Here is a 17,747-nt window from a genome sequence, read left to right as displayed (position 1 = left end):
CACAAATACGAGCGCTCGCGAACTACCGATCGCTTCGTCATTAACAATCCCGCTAATTAGATAATTAAAATCCTAACTGTGTAGATGAGGAGATGAATACAGATTGTAACATGAAACGGCTCGAGTAACGATCGCGATGTGGTAATACAGAAAAAGGCTTCGACGTTTGTCGACGTAAAACTCATTTTCTTACAACAATTAGCTAATACATTTGTACAACATTCTTGAGAGTTCCGAATCGATCTCGAGCTATAGTTACATATTCGAATGTCGTGTGCCTAAGCTAGAAATAAACAACTTAGAAAGCAAGAGGAGTGAAAAGGGCAATAAAGATCAAAGACATCTTAAAGCGTAAAAAATTACACCAGCTCTGTTCTTATCATACGTACAAATCTGGAAATAGTATCTATCGATCCGCGTACAACACGCGCATGTCACACCATGGTGATAACTTACGTGTGTCTCGCCTGTGTGTGTTGTACCTATCTCTCGTACTCTCCACTCTATCTCTCGGCTATATAACCTCCTCTTGTCTTCCTCTCTAACCGATCCAAACGCGAGTCACTAACTCTACCCACTCTAGCTGTCAGTGTACCTGCCGGCCAGACAAATTCCGGCCATTAAACGTTCGAATGTCGTCGTCGCCGTCATCGTCGTCGTCGTCGTCGTCGTCGTCGTCGTCGTCGTCGTCGTTGCGGCTGTGAACCCGCTCCGAGGGGCCCCCGTGTGCCACGACTTCTTCGCCGAAGGAATATAATGGTGGACCGTGGATTGACCCTTGCGGTACTCCCACCATCACCGTGGCAAAGCACCGCCATCACCTACGCCACACGAAGGCGCACCGCGCCGACGACGACACCGACTCGCACGACGACCACCACACCGACTTCTCTTCGCCTGCTCCTCGAGAAGAGGAGAGACGCGCGCGCAAACGCCTATGTAGTTTACTCGGAGAGGGCCCGAGCTATACGTGCCGGGGTCATATTCTCATCGGCGATGCATGGCCGCCGGTACAGTCGACGGGAAACAGAGAGTCGGCGATGCCTGGCCCCGAAGAGGAGGCGCGCGCGCAGCGTAACGAGGAAAAAAACATCTGGCACACACGGGTCAGCCGCGATTTTCAACGCTCGTAGAGTACACGCCCGTCTCTCTCTTTCTCTCTCTATCTCTCTGACCGTTTCACTCGCAAAAAGAGTCCCGGAAATCGACAAACCCGACGACACAGTATCATCAATTCGCATACAATCGTTGCGAATGGGAATGTAAGAACGTTCGAATGACTTTTATAAGCGTAATTTTCCTGATACTTTTTGCAAATGCAATAAAATTCATTAGCAAGATGTTCGCCTTGCGCGTCTCTTTCTCGTCATACATATACACATGCAAATGTACCGAATGGACCGAATATACGAGAATACGTGCGTTATCGACGGGATCGCAACCGTACGGTAGACCTTGTGTCGGGTTTGAAAGAAGGCCACGGACGGAAGGTTACGATGATCGCACGAATGACATTATAAATTCGCCAAAGTGGATTGTCGGCTTTCGTATCTTTTTTTCGATATTACACTCCGAAGACGCGCATGTGTGCAAGATACGATCAGATTTTATCATTTGACGTTAAGTTCAATTTACGACGGTGTAAATTGACCAAAAGATTCAATGTTTACGAGAAGAATTTCTCTTTTTATTTCTGCCGCTTATAATATCGACGATCATTATTACAATAAAATTTGCGCGAAACGAAGAATTGTTATTAATAATACAAATTAAACGTTAATATCGATGTAACTTTATACGTTGTATCGTATTTCAATTTATTTTAATCAACAACAACGAACGAGACAGTCTCGATCGCTCGTTCACCTTTTCCGATAACAACTTTATAAATCGCCCTCGTTCGCTTTTAAAGAACGGAAACGTCACTCGATCGGAAATTTTTCACAATCCATTAATTCCGGAAGTAACGGGCCTTCCCCCCTTCTCTCTCTCTCTCTCTCTCTCTTTCTCTCCGTATATGTCGTAATAACTTTAACCTATCGTTTCTTAAGTAGGTGTAACCTTTTCTTTCTGCGAAAATACGCTCGCGCAACTACACTCGAATAATAAGTCACTTAAGTCTAATCGTGTAAACTCCAATGTGTAATGTCCGAGCGATTCTTGAAAGTGAGAAAATCTTATTAACTATTTAGCGGAAGAATTTCTAAAAAAAAAAAAATAAAACAATATATCAAAACTAATATTATTTTCTTAAAGAATGTTAAATAAACCCCCATGACTTTTTACAGAGTTTTTGCAACGTTTTGACCAATAAAAAAATCGCATCAGACATAAGTGTCAGAGTTTACAAGATATGTACCTAAAACAAAAATGTTTACAGGATTAGTGTTAAATAATGACATGATAACTAAAAAATAAAATTTAAAAACGCGCAGGCACGAGGTTCTCAATGTTATTTTTGTCGACAATAATGCGCCTTAAAGATACACACAAATAACTGTTGTGTTCTTCGAGGCACATTTTATTTAATTGTGTATCCAAATACGAAAACCCTGAAAGTGATTTTAAGACGAAATAATAAGCGGGTATCGTATTCGGGAACGACCGAGGAGTTTAACAAAAAAATCGAAGGTAATAGATGACTCGGTAAGATAGAAAGATTCGACTCACCGATACTGTTCTCGCTCCTTCTCTGTCTCTCTTCGTGGTCTGTCCTGAATTTCGTTAGATTCTGAAAACAAGAAAAGAAACGCGAGGTGATAATTTGAAATTGTTCAACATATAGCACACATGTCCTCATTCCGATTTACGTGAGGAATTTCTTACTGTTACGTGTGCCACATTTTCAAATCGAATGCGCGTGTAAAAGACGTTTGAATCTCCATCAATCTTTATACACATACGAAAACGCGAGGCAAGTCAATCAGCGTTTTCTTGCACGATGGTACAATTAGATAAAGTATATGTACGGGGTATTATACACATATACGCAGAGCTCGTTATACGCCGCTGCAAAATATTCAAATATTTTCCGCTTGTTACGTTCAACCTAATTAATCTTAGATTTGTTCCGGCTATACGTTCTCCGCGTCGGTTACTTTTTTCCGCGAGTTAATTTGTGTAAACATTTCTGTTCGCGTATTGCGTGCCACATTTTCCAGGGAACGTGGATGCTGGCTGTGTGGGGTAGAATTCGCGTACACACACACACACACAGAAAATTTCCGCGCGCGTTCTTGCACGTTATCATCCCTCCCGCATTCCCGGCACGCTTTTGACAAAGATTGATCGCGGAGACGTGGTCCCACTGGCAGTTACCGGATTGAGTTGGATCGGGGAACGCGCAAATAAACGCGTATGCACGACGCCAACGGGCGACCTCGCGGGAAAACGAGAATCGTCGGGAGATGTGATTCTCGCGGGGTTTGGCGATAACGCGATACCGCCATCTCGTCCCGAGACTTGAGTTCCCTTAACGATCTGTTTACCTGTTATACTTTAATTTGTCCGACGGCGCGGCGACTCGTTGGCCACGACGATCAAACGTCGGAACCAACCAGTAGGTTTCTGTTTCCTCGCCCTCCACGAGGATTGTTAAACTGTTCGTTCACGCAAGGCAACGTAATAATTTTAAGCCGCGCCGTTTCAAAACCTCTCTCTTTCTCTCAAACGTCTAACGATCGTTTTGCGCACGAAGTCGCGCGATTGTTTGTCACGACGCAAGTCATATACTTCCGCTCGTCTCGCAACGCACTCGAGTGGCAAAAATTAAAATAACTATCGCGCGCAAAACATTATTTAAATTATCTATCCATTATCGTAAAAAGTAGACTTCATTACATCGAACCTTGAATAGACTGTTGTTTTTTATAAGGTCGCTCTCTCTCTCTCTTGTTATTGTTCCTCGATACGAAACAAAATAGAAGGAAATGTAGCGTTAAGAGATGGGAATGGGAAAAATCGTCGCAAACGCGCTTGCTACAGGAAAAACGCCGATACGATTGTTACAGCGCGCGCGATTGTTACGTCCAAGACTCTCTCTCTCTCTCTCTCTAGGAAACTAGGACTGGCTCGTGGAATCTGGATCGAGCGTGCTCAGCGAGTCGGCCCCGCGTTATCGGTCGCGTTTATCCATACCGCGTGGCGAACGCACCGCGTTCGGTCTACACCCACGTAGGTAGCTCGAGAGCTAACATACGCGTCGATACGCGTTTCAGTTACCTAATCTCGCGTTGGTGGTGGTGGTTCGCACCGTGCCGACGACGACGGTTTTTACACAAACGACTCCCCCGCTGAGACGCGAGACCAACGATGCGTGAACGCAAACTTTACTCGTTCCATTACATTTTCTACTCGGATAATCCGGTATTGAGCCCGCGGGCGAACCCTCTCGTCGCGCGCGTCGCTCAGAGTTTCTCAATCACCGCCCCTCACCCCCTCCGCGGCTAACACATTCCCGGATCCCGATGATTTTTTGCGGGACCGAACGATAGCGGCTAAGTAGCGGCGTATAAAATCGTTTGTCTACCATCTACTTGTCCCGGCGAGGACCCGCGGGCTATGGTAATTGCGGAAAATACAGTGATCGAAGCGACCGTGACTTGAGGATCACTGATATCGTACAGAACGAGATACACACCAGATGGTTTTGGATAGTTAGTGATTATAGAGTTATCACTTTTTTTTTTGTCTGTCAGAGGTTTCTCGAATTTTTTATTTGAGAAAATTACTCTGGATTAGATTTTTTTTATTTAACCCTTAAGAGCTATCGCGCGTTAATGCTATCGTGGATGAAACTTCATCCTAGTATATATTTTTTTATTTCAAAAATCATAAAAGTCGTCAAAAAAATCTAATTGTGTTAATAACGCCCATAAAGTTAACGTTGTTAGTGGTTACGTTTTTTAACAGGCACGCGCTACGCGCACGCTATTATTGTTTTTATTTTAACGTGTGTTGTGTCAGTGAACACAAACTGTCATCGCGATGACAGCTAATATATACGTTTTGCAAACCATATAACACACATATGAGAAATGTCAGAAATAACGCATGAAAATCAAACTCGAAAAATAGTGATAGGGAAGAGTGAGAAAACACCACGTGACTAAAGTCACCTTAGTCACGTTTTTAAAGACACGTGACTAAAGTAGAATCACATGTTGTTTTTTTCTCCTCCCTGTCACGTGACAGGGCGTGAAATTTCGCACGGAGTGAAATTTCACTTTATTATAGCCTTTGAGTTAACATTTCTCTTCGATCTAGTTATACAAGTTGCAGACAATTGAAATATTTGAAACATTTTACTCGTCACACGGCCGTGTTATTTATTATTGCAGAAAAAGAGACAAAAAAGCAATTAGACTTAGAATCCTGTTTACGTGTCGTTCCCCGACCAGGACATATGCGGTAGCCTACTAGCACGTAGCAGTCATACTTAACTGTACGGAACTCGGCACAGTTGTACATAAGTACGCGTAGACTCGCCTTCCATGTGAGATCACGAGACGGCGAACATGTTCGCGTATTAGTACACACATATATAAGAAGGCGGACACGCGGCAGTGCCGAGTCGCAATTTGTTCGAGTCTTTAAATGCGCATTTCGCAGCGTTTCTATCGCGTCCGCGCGCGAAGCGTTTCGCTTTAAATTTCAAACCTCGCTCGCTATCGTATCTCCGGCAATGGAATTATACAATAAAAATGTAAAACCACTTCTCTCGTCTATTATCTTCTGCGCGAGCGGGATTTTTTTCTCTCTTACAACCCTTAACATAAAATAACCTCCTCTTCTCGCGCGTTCCGATCTACAATTTTCCATTAAAAAAATTTTAATGTGTATAAATAACAGACACACGCGATTTACGGCAGTCGAGTGATGCGTCAGAAAGCGTAAGCGCGATTAATCGCTTTCTGACCTTCGGATGCACCTGTGAAATCGGAATATGATTACCATATTATCGAGCACACGTATAGAGCGCGCCTCGCTCGGTCTTTGTCTTTACGTCCTCATCTCGCGATCTCGCATACGCTTATCCGCAGCGTGTATTTCATCCCGCTCAGCGCGGGGCTTACGGACGTTTGTATAAATCAACAGGCGCTCACAATTAATATCGCGTACTATGCCGCGGCGGTGAGAAAAAAAGTCGAGCTTGGGCTAGACGCCAGCGCGCGCTCCGCTCCGCATTGTGAAACGATTTATTGGAATATACATCTCACGAACCGTGACACCTACGCTGTAAATTAACGCCGCTCGCAATTAGTATCGGTCCGTAAAAATAAAGACGGAGGATATAGAGAAGGATCGAAACCTTTTCCCCTTCCCTTCCTCCCTCACAACGAGGTGCTAATGCCCTCGCCGTATCTTGCCCGGCGCGCGATCTTATCTACCAGTTCCTCGCGAAAATGTTTATCGCGGGACAATTTATGCGTCTACCAATTACGCGGCCTAGGCGCGTTACGTATGCCGTAAATTAACGCCGATCACAATTAACCTTGGGCGGTAAAAATAAGGAAATGATGATGCGCCGAGCAGTACGCAGTATGCGCGAAATATCGACTCGTCAGATCTAGCCTATTTATAATTAGCGCATTATTATATGTTGTGCAAGAGAATATAATCAATTAAAAATCCTCAAGACAAATCACATATATGTTATTACTGGTGTGCTCTCCCTTTTCTTGGAGTTAATTAAGGTTTGAAAACAAAAAAAAATTTATTCTGCTGCCGGGACATGTGTCGAGAAAGAAAATCATTTCCGTTTTCGGCACCAAACGCGCTCGTTTATTGAGCGCACATTGTGGCACATAAATTAGGAACACGAGGAGGAAAAGAGAAAGAGATAAAAAAACAAAAAAAAAAAAAAAAAAGACAAACAAACAAAAACAGAAAGAAAGAAGAAAGAGAAAAAACTTCTTCATCAAACTCTCGGATTTCGAGTGCGTGTATTCACGGCATTTCACACTTTCGTTTACCGTCGAAAGAAAGAAAGAAATAAAAAAAAAAAAAAAAAAATGACNAAAAAAAAAAAAAAAAAAGATCGATATCCCGGCAACGGAAAGTCTATCTCGGCGAGAGAGCGCGCGACGAAGAAGCGAGGAAGTTTAAATTCCGTAGGCGCTGTATATTATGCGCGCGTTTATAGGAACAGGAGAGTGGAGCAACATGACTTATAACCGAGTTACTCGCCACCGGTGATTTCCCATTATACGACCCGGTATCCGAGTCATCCTGCCCCCCTCGAGAGGATTAAAGGCATCGCGAATGAGGCTCGGGCACTACTTGCAACATTGAGGTTGCGTCGTATCGCATCTGCGCCCGCGTACGATTCTCATTGCGTGGCAGCAATAAATATGCTGATTAAGCGGCAACGCGGGGTCGGTTAATTTGCAGTATATCAGTATCCAACAGCGCATTTTAATTGGCCGTGAAGCATTATTGCGGGGGATAATCCACGCTGCGGTTTTTCAATAATGATCGCACCGCTGACAATCGACACGGAGAACGAGGAAAGAGGGACGGAAAAAAAAGAAGAAAAAAAAAAAAAGAGACAATGCGAAGTTTTGGGAAACAGTAGGTCAAAAAGTATTAGCGCTGCAATTAGCGGTCGCCTTCGCCGAACCGAACGGTTTTTACGAAATTACGCGGCGGGGCATGGCGCGATTACGGTTTCTCACGGCAAATTTTTACGTGCCACTTTTTCGCGAGCCCGGCGTGCTTCCACCGTCAAAATTAGCGAAACAACGTCGACGGTCGTCATTATCGTCGCTATTATTACCACGACGGGCCTTATAAAGGCCGAGGAAGAAGAGACGACGCCGCTATACGCAAGAGAGAGACCCGGGTTGCCTAACTATCTATCGTTGCGGATTTCGTTGCAAAATCGCTAAAAGGCCTGCGAGTCTTGCGCTATACGAACGCGACGTCGATACTTTATTGCAACCTTGAGGCGAGCGTAAGCGAATGCAGCTGCGCGAGCACGAGATTCTTCTCTTCGGCGCATTATATTATATCTGAATCGATCGTGAAAAATCACTCACAACGAACCAAGTCCGAATTTCATCGGCGAAATATTCCCTCGGGACTACACTGACATTATTCTGAATCGTTTATCTCCGTGTCATCAAGTCGATCATTCGCGCGTCGACGACTCTATCATGATTCAACGCCGGGAGTTTCCAGCGAAAGTTTTCAAGCGCTGCTCCACTTCGCGAAAGTACATGTAAATGTCTTTGTCCTAATTGTTTTTACCGCGAAACTCCGATTTTCACGTAGATCCGCTTCTGGATCTCGCGCTGAAGTTTCCTGCCCCCCCGTTGTTGTTGCTCAACGACTTGTCTCGCATAACCTTTACCCGAGAGACGAACCGATCAATCGACTGACCGGTCGGTCGATCGACCAAAGCACCAATGAAGGATAAAAAGAGAAAGGAAAAAATTCCGAACGCGAAAGAGGAAAAAGCGTGTATACGAATGCGGTTCGCAGGCGGCGAGCGAGCGCAGCCAACGAACTCGCAATTATCGTCGCGGATATATTCCCGCGTTATCCTTGCCGAGCCGCGCAGTCGTAACTTCGCGCCCTGCGCGGCTCGCCCGCCGCGGACACGAGTTATGACGTTTTCTGCAGCGCGCGGCACTAAAGATTGCGCTGCGCGCGCGCGCGCGCGCTTATATACTTATGTATATATATATATATATATATATATCGTCCTCGACCTTTTTTCTCTCGCTCGACCGCCCTCGCGCGCCCGCTCCTTTAAAGAGACCCTTATCGTTCCGCAAAATCGGGCGACTATCCGGAGAACTATCGTCCCTGTGTTTACGAGTCGGCGAGGCCCGACGCGACGTTATCCGCCGATAGCGCGGCTCGACACGCTGGTAATTGCCACGGCGGAATTGCCACCAGCATCACCGGCACCTCGTCCAGCCGGAGAGAAACCTCTTTCCTTCCTTGTCGCGCACATGTCCGAGCTCTTCGCGAGCGCGTCGCCCTGCGAGAGCGATAAGCCGTGAGCGGTGAGATGGGTGGCCGCTTTTGTAAGTAATGGCTGTTACACCTCCGCTAAGTACTTTAATCATTATCGGAGACAGTTCCGAGTTATTGCGCGAGATTTTGATAATTTAAGTTTGACGAACATGTGAGAATCGAGTCGAAAAAAGTTGAGGCGATGAAAACTCGTTTGTTTTTCAACGAAAAGTTTACGTTGCACCTTGTGTTCGCATTTTGAAAAAAGTATTCGAAGAATTTAAATGGTAGATTGTCTTTGCTTCGAGCAATCTCTGTCGAGTAAAACCCACATTTTATTTGGAACATTAACGCGCGCGCTCGATTCTTCCCTTCGGTCTCGGTCGGCGGTGGTTTTTCTGGAGGGTTCGCGTTTTCTCGGTAACAATAAACGAACGTCGGAACGCGCCCGAAATAAAATTTCGCCGAAGAGCAAAGAACCAAATCCGATCGCGAAGTGGGTTACGGGGGGACCCATTTCTGCTGTGGTCCCTCCCTCTCTTCCTTCCCCAATAAACGAAATTAACTTTCCGCCGGCGAGACTCGCGTCACGAAAAAGCAGTCGCCATCGCCGACGGAATGCACACCCGTCCAGAAGAACGTCTTGTTGTTCTTCGAAACGTTTGTGCGCGTATCTAAGTCCCGCACCTATAACAAACACTGCCGAACGTCGCGTCGCTGAAAAACAACTTCGAGCGAAGTGTATTTCAGCGTTGATAAACAGCGTTTTCTATCGTTTGCGCGTACACACATATATCCTGTCGCAAACATCGTAAAACTCGAGTCTCGCGATTGCGCCAATTTTCTATTTTCTCCTTTGTTTTGTTCGTTTCTTTCGCTATCGCATTAGCATATCTTCGCCGCGCGCGATATAAAAGTACCGAGCCGCGTACGCGCGCGGCGTAAACCGGCCGATAAATTAAACACGTTAATCGAGCGACGATGCAATAAACGACTCGTAATCGGCCGAGTGGCTTACCGATTTAACGCGCCGGAACGTCGCGAAAGCGCGCGAAACCGACTCAGCGTGGCGGAGATGGCGACCGCGCATTAAAGTCGTCGATGCAAAATGTACAATATAACGTCTGGTCTAACGCGCGAGCAACTGGCCGTTTTAGTCGCGCCGTACCACAATTACAATAAATATTTTTAACCGCTTCATTCTCGCGCGTGAAGAATTCTCTCGCGCAGTTCTAAGCCACGCTTGCAACTAATAACGCCCATCAATCTTAATTCTCTCTTGTTTTCTTTGCGCAACGTTATATCAGTTAGACAAAAAAACAATCGGACGTACGTCGAACGCGGAAAATTCCTGCGAAAACAAATTCCGATATTAATTTTCGATTCCTAAAGTTCAACTATAATAGCAGATACGTGAAAAAAAAAGTGCGATAATAGTAGGATAAGAACGTAAGTGATAAAATCGCATTTTTATCAGCCACACGAACCGGCAACACGTAGTTCGCAGTGTTGCAACAATCGCGCGTTTTACCGCTAATTTAATGATTTCTCATTCGTTTCTCGCAGTCTGTCGAAATTGACCTAGGCCGCGAGTGTGCGCGCCACGAACCGAGAAAATCGTCGGTACATTGTCGGGACGTACAATATAATGGCGAGCGCTCACGATACGAGGGTAAACACCTGACTTCGTAATTTCGCAAAGGTTACGCGTTTTCCCCGCAATTTTATTCTTTCCGCTTGCGAGCGCAGAAGTATTAATTTTCGACAATTTCGCTGTCCCTTCTCCGCCGTCGCGATGACTGAACGTGTCGGCATTTCGCGTCGAAGGTTGTCCGCCGCCGGTTGTTGTCGTGCATAGAAATCCCTGTTGTCCTGACGATTCCTGAGTACGAAATACCATCGACCGGCAACATCGTCCGACCGGTTGTTGCCAGAATGACAGACTAAACAAGGGTCCCGGTTCGTTCTCCCCGGTGGTCCTCTCGGAAATAGAATGCCGAACGAAACACGGTCTCCACCACAAAGAGGCTTCTCTCCACGGAGTTAAGTATCTTCGCAATCATCGCGTTGTATCTCGTTTCGTGAGTGCGAGCGGATTAATGGGAAGGATCTGACTTCGCTACACACAGAGCCAGATACGAGATCCAAAACCGCATTTTTCGCGGACCTAAATGCAAATTGATCATCGCTCTCACAAAGGGATGACCGATCGCAACGCGTTGTCGAGAGTTGCTTCGTAAGGGACGCGAGGGAGAGAGAGAGAGAGAGAGAGAGAAAAAAAAGTAAAGCGAGATAAAAATTGTAGCCTACGCACGCACGAATTGAGCCGTTCCACGAATCAATTCTGCGAGAAGCAGTCCGCCCCGGGAATATGACTCTCATTCAATTAGGCGACAGCGTGGAATCGGGAATCTCCTTTGTCAGATAATCACTACCTCACGACAACGACGACGGCGATGATGACAGCAGGGCGCGGTCGAAAATAGGCGCGCCCGACACCCCCCGATCGTCTGTATCTACGTTATTGCCTACGAATAGGAAAAGGAACGAGGAAGGACCGAAAGAGAGGAACGAAAGAGGAATGGATACGACACGAAAAGAATCAAGGGTTGGGCCGCGTCGCGTCGCGTCGCACGCATTGGGAAACGCTGTAGAGAAGAGGCACAGATACCCGAGATGGATAGAACAAAGGAGAAATGTGTCGGGAATGACAATGAAATGTCGCAACCAGCGTGTCGGCTACTAAGAGCCATTGTGCTCGTCGAAATGCGCATGCTTAATTATGATTTCAACTGTCGATCGATGGATGTTTCGCCAGACCCGTCAAACGCGAACGTGTTCTTTGTTCACGTTGAAACAACATTTTGATATCTTATTTCGTTCCCTTCCACGTACTCCTTTCACAAACTATTTACGAGAACTCTTGGGTCTCCCTGAGATAAAGCAAGGAACTTGGATCTCGCAGCTACTCGGAATTATAAGAAAAAAAACCCATTTACCGTCCGGATTTAGAAAATTATTTTTCCCGGCACCTTCAAACGTCGAGTACTTTAGCGGACTCCGCATTGCCACTCTTCGCGACTCTCAACGTCAAATTGTCGAGGAGCAATAATTTGAAACAACTAATGTGTGCCTTGCACAGGGTATCTGAAGAATTTCGACCAAGCCGAAGTGTAAAGTTAGATTGGATTAATCACGAACAGAAAAAATCACCATTTTGCAAAATTCGTCAATAGTGTCAATTAAAATGTGACTTAAGTGAGCGCGTGGGGAGCGATAGTCTGGACTCCGCAGGCGTGTATGATTTTCGGTTGTGAAGATCAGCTGATCGCAAGAGGCTACTCCACACGCCATTAGGTCTCAATTAATTACTCAATAAATATTGCGAGTTTTGCAAATGACTTTTCTGCTCAGATTGACTCAATCTATCTTTTTTGGTTTGGTTAAAAATTTGTCAGACACTCTGTATATTTGATCAATATGCGAGAGCGAACGAAAAGGAAAGGTTAAGATGTCTCACTTGATCCGTAGAGAGCGCCGTTTACGGTCTAACAGTATATCGTTCGTCTTTCTGCATTATTCACCGATGCGCACGTGCATCTAGAGCGAGCGGTGAAGCATACTTTGTCGGTCAACATCTGCATTCATCGACATATTCGCGTCACAATTTCTCTAACCGTGGCGAACTTTCTCGCATGCACCGCGACTAAAGAGGTTGGCGATTTTTCTAACTTCATCGTGTTCATTACGCGCACACACCGCCTTTCGGCGGTCGATCTATTACGCTTATAACGAAGTGAACGAAAAAAAAAACCTACCTACGTCGCTTTAACGTGTCTGCTGTATTTGCTGTTATATTCTCGGAATTGTTCAACTATCGCGTGATTTGCCGCAAAAAAGTTTAGGAAAACCGTGAACCGAGGTTTTCTTTTTCCCGCGAAGTGTTTTCGCACGCTCTTAAAAATCGTTCCGCGTAAAACTCTTTTCGGACTCGTTTAAAAAAAAAAAAAAAGAAAACGAGATCGCGTCATTACGAGCCGCTCGCGAATTGAAATTAATCTGATTCTGACTACGACGAAAAAGTGGAACAATGTAAATGCGGATTTCGCTGCGTTTCGCAAAACGAATTCGAGTGTCGAACTCGACACGATTCACGCCATCGTACGTACACGCTCCGTGAAATGATAAAGTCGCGGAATTGCAGGAAAGTTGAAACCGCGATTCTCTCTGATTAGGATCCGGAAAAGTTGGCGGACTCTCGCGTGTTCGAGTTTGAGGACGGGCGAAACTGAAATTCACGCGAGGCTTCGATCCCTTAAATCGCGACACAAACACACACACACACGCAAACTCCGTTTCGTCGCTATAATATTGTACAACTTACGAGCAGCGGTCACGAACTCGCCGCGCAAAGTCGGTGACTCCTCACGATTTGAGTCAGCTCGCATACCGACGTCCTGGCTCATCTCGCGGTGCATCCCGGGGCTCTTTCCTCTCTTTTGAAGAGCCACGCAACGAATGCCAATCCCACACGCGCTCGGTCGTGTCACGAAGGAAGAAACAAACGAATTGACTTTCCCGTCACGCGTATCAATAACGCGTGTCGTTGTCCAACACAACTTCCGCGCCCCCTTTCTCGACAGATGTCGCAAAAGACAAATCACTTAAGGTCGAGAAACTCCGGCGCGCAAGAACGTCAGATAAAATCCGCGGCTCGCAGAGAGCGAGAAAGGTCGCTCGAAAAGAGTACACGAAAGTTTTATTTCGTAGTTTACGCGCGACAAACTTTATCTCGTTACAGCGTGAATTCTCGACACAATTACAGTTCGTCTGCGAAACTTTAGAACGTAAATTTTCGCGAGCACAAAACGTCGAGCGTTTCTCTCGTACCTATCTAAAGAAAATTTGCATTCTAAGAGAATTAAGAAGATTAATTCTTTCAAGCGCAAAACAAAACAGATGCTTATAGTCTTTTGTTTTGTGAATCTTGTGTTCCGAGTGACACGAAAAAAGAAGAACCCCCGAGAGTTCTCGTTAGCGAAAATGACCTATCATGTTCTCATTCAAGGCGCGTTTCTTCTGCGAAAAGCGAGCGCTTCGTGCAACGAATGGCAATCCCACGCGCATGCAACGTAACAAAGGATCGACTTTCCCGTCACGTATCGATAATACTTTGTCAAATCGTACGTCATGTACTTCCTCTTCCTCCTTCGACGCATATATATTCGCGACATGGGCATGAACACACATCTATCTTCGCTGTGCGCCGCGCGCTATGTGTGCAGATGGAGAAATTTTTTCTTCAAAACCCCCATTGTCCCTCTCCCCCGTGTATCATCATATTTAAACACCGCATTCAATTGCGCTGTAACGTGCCAAGTAATAGACGCAAAACTATCTAAACTGATACGTGTATATAGATGTATCTCCTAACTTTCTAATCATCTCCATGTAATTTTTTTTCTTCCCTATATAATTTTCAGATATAAAATTTCTCGATTTTATTTTCGCAACGCAAGTCGTCTATCTTTTACTCGCGCGTTATTATATAGGAAAGTTTGAAATTCATGTTATTACAAATAGGAAAGTTGATGTGTTATTAAACAGGAAAGTATCTTATATATCGATGGATCATTAACATTAAAGTCGTCGATGTGTGCGAAGTCAATAACTTGTTCGCGATATTACTCGACATATTCCTGAGGAGAAAGAGAGAGAGAGAGAATATAGCTGAGGAAGTGCATGGAAAAGTGACCTCGAAGCTGTCGATCGACCGCTAAGAAGGTCTCTCGCTCGTCGTCGGTCACGCAGTTGCACGAAGACACGAACATCGCCGTATAAGCTTTTGCGCAAGAGGCATAATTATGGCCGAAGAGGAAGCGGAGCCGAGTGCGTTAGCACACGTAGGACGAGCGTTGAACGATGAACTTGACACTGCACGTGCAAGAGAGAAAGAGAGAGAAAGAGAAAGAGAGAGAGAGAGAGAAAAAAGAGAAAGAGAAACAGACAGAAAGAAGCAGAGGAAGGGCGTGTGCGCGAGAGCGAGAACCGCGGGGAGAAAAGAAAGAGAAAGGGAGACGCGCGCGCGAGCTCGCAGCCTCACGAACGCCTACCCATTTCTATCTCGTCTTTTTCATCCGCAATGAAACAAATGACGTCCATAAGTCTATCGATCCTTTCGGATTGCTCTTCTTAATGTCCCCTTTTTCAGGTCACGCAAGAAACGCGCAATACGTAAAAAAAAACGTTGTATCAGTTGTTTCTCTCGCCTCTCGCCGTTTAAGTAGATACAGTCACACTTTGCAGTGTCACGGACAATAAAAGCGCGTACCTATATATATAAGTCGTACATGCGATACCGTAATCTTTTTTTTTTTATATACATATGTGTGATAAATGGCAATTAAGTGAAATAGATACAAGGAACGCGCGTTCCCTTACGCGCGACTGATTTGCGAAAAAAAAAAAATTCTTTGCGAAGTGGCAAAAGAGCATGACAGTGTGAAAGTAGTGCGAAGTAACCGCTAAGTTCCATCACTGGTAATGCGCGAATCCAGCACAGTGAATAAGCATGCGTACCTCACTGACACATTAAGATCACAAATCAAGATAGAAGTTGTGCTTGACCCGAGTCATAAAAGATACATTGCTCCACTCATTCGTTCCACGTTAGCAAGCTGCATGAAGATCTTGTCTTTCTTCTGTTATACTTTTCTCTAACGTTCGTTATTATATTCTCTTTTTTTTTTCACGCGCGAAAAGCTCACGTCTTTAAACATGAGATCGCACAATTAATTCGGAAATAATGAATAAACGAAATCAAATTCTCGATTGGTCACGGTACAAAAAAAAAATGCATACATAAACAAAGAGAGCTAAGTGTTATTTGAAAAGTTTCAACAAAAGTTTCTATAGTGCGAGCGTTTTTTTGCATTTCAAAGAGTCTCTCAATTCAATCAAATCGATTGTGCATCGGCACGAAAACCGCTAAAACAATTAAAAATCACAACATAGAACGCGCTAATTTCTTTCAACGGGAATAAAGATGCGCATCATTGACACGTGGCCGAATCGCGAGATTTGTGCTCTCTCGAGCTCGGTCGTAAAAGTCATAAAAGCTTATGCGCACACGCGCGCTCGTTCTCTCGGGGTGCATCGTCGGGTTGTTCGCTCCAGATTCAGCGCGAGTGCCGGGATTACTCACTTCCTTCTTTCTCCTCTGGCCGTGGAAAGAAACCGTACAACATCGGACGGGCAAAATAAACACGGGGCCGAGGTGGGCCCCCGAGGAGGCGACCCGAGTCGTGAACGAGTTTTACGAATGTCGTAACTCTCGGGTTACTCAACCACCGGGGTGCCGGCCGCATCGATAGACGATAATACAAAGATTGCCGGTTTTAAACAATATAACGACACACTGAATCCCGGCAGACGTAACGCGCTCCGTTCCGCGGGGCTTTTACGTTTCGAGCGAAAATGCACGGGCGTTACGTAAGCTTAGAACGTTATCGCCAGCTTTTTATTGCCGGCAAAAATCACTTGGTTTCTCTCGCAAAACTCATTTTGCCCGCTCATCTCGTCTCTTCTATGGTTACAGATAGTTAAAATTCCGCACTGACGGAAAATTATTCGCCGAGCGCGATTTTAACGTAACGTACCGCGTTATCTAACACCGCTACGTCGACTTGGCAATTTTAATTAAAATATTTTGCATGCAGTCAATATGCACGTTTGATATTTTTGAACTTTAAACAACCGAATTCTTCTGACTCGAATTCAAATGTTGTTTAACATTTTAAAAATACATTTCTTTTCGCAGCAATGTAACATAAAGAGGCACGAAGAAAATCGTGTTTTTAACGAGCACGCCACGTTGATTAAGTCCTGACAGAAATTTCGAATGTAAGTTAAATATATGGTGCCGTATCGCGTGCTTCCTTCCTGAAGAGCCAACGAGGGCAATTACGTTGCATCAGTGGGGAAGTGCGTGACCCACTGACAACGCCTTTCGATATAATTTAATGACAGAATTTCTCAGTTTTGTTCTCTTCTATATTCCAGTTCCAGCTTTGCAATTACATCAATATCAATTAATATATACGTTTGAAGTCTCTTTATCTTTTTCTCTCTCTCTCTCTCCCTCTCTCTTCGTATTAAACATTTTGTAATCAGTAGATTAGTTTTACAATATTACGTAAGTAATCCCATAAAACCAGGTATAAAAGCTATATTAAAGGATCGAGCGTTCGTTCCGAGATGATGCCGTGCGGTCACGCATGCGCGATCACGCGCGCAAAAGAAGGTAAACGCGAATAGGAAAGTGTGACATCGCTGGAAGTGATTAGAAGTCGTGGATCGCTTAAGTAACATCGTATCTCAAGTCGCAGTCGACCGTAAAAGCAACAGGAAAAGAGTATTAAGCGACGCGGCGATTCAACGGGACGAGAAAAGAACGCGCGCCAAGATAACACGGGAAAACGTATGCGTGACCGCACGCGGCGGTGTACAGGATGCATTTTCTCGGCGATCGTCTTTCGGCGGAAACTGAAAAGCCAACATTCCCGCACGAGAAAATTGCGGCGAGATGACGTGACGAAAAAACGAGTGCGCGCGCTTGCGTTACATATGCGTAATCCGACTGGCCACCTGGATAATGAATAAAACAAATTCTTCGTCAATTGCACTGACTTTATGTCACCGCGCGAAGGAGATTTACGGGAAAATGACGCACATTTCGTAAGCCGAGTCTTTATGTAGACTATTGTATTTTTTTTTTTTTTTTT

General features: G+C 45.0%; 1 long non-coding RNA gene across 1 annotated transcript in view; it reads right to left on the bottom strand.

The window, feature by feature from the left end:
• The window catches only part of LOC109863598, a 106,021-nt gene that overhangs the window by 52,769 nt on the left and 35,505 nt on the right, over positions 1 to 17,747 (bottom strand). Inside the window, exon 2 of the long non-coding RNA XR_002251367.1 lies at positions 2,671 to 2,731. This is a non-coding gene — a long non-coding RNA (uncharacterized LOC109863598). The remainder of the gene's footprint in view (positions 1 to 2,670; positions 2,732 to 17,747) is intronic.

Source organism: Pseudomyrmex gracilis, unplaced genomic scaffold, assembly GCF_002006095.1.
Source record: "Pseudomyrmex gracilis isolate BER0280 unplaced genomic scaffold, ASM200609v1 scaffold_0, whole genome shotgun sequence".
Lineage (NCBI taxonomy): Eukaryota > Metazoa > Arthropoda > Insecta > Hymenoptera > Formicidae > Pseudomyrmex > Pseudomyrmex gracilis.
The sequence above is the reverse complement of the archived record's forward strand: the minus strand, read 5'-3'. Positions and strand labels throughout refer to the sequence as shown.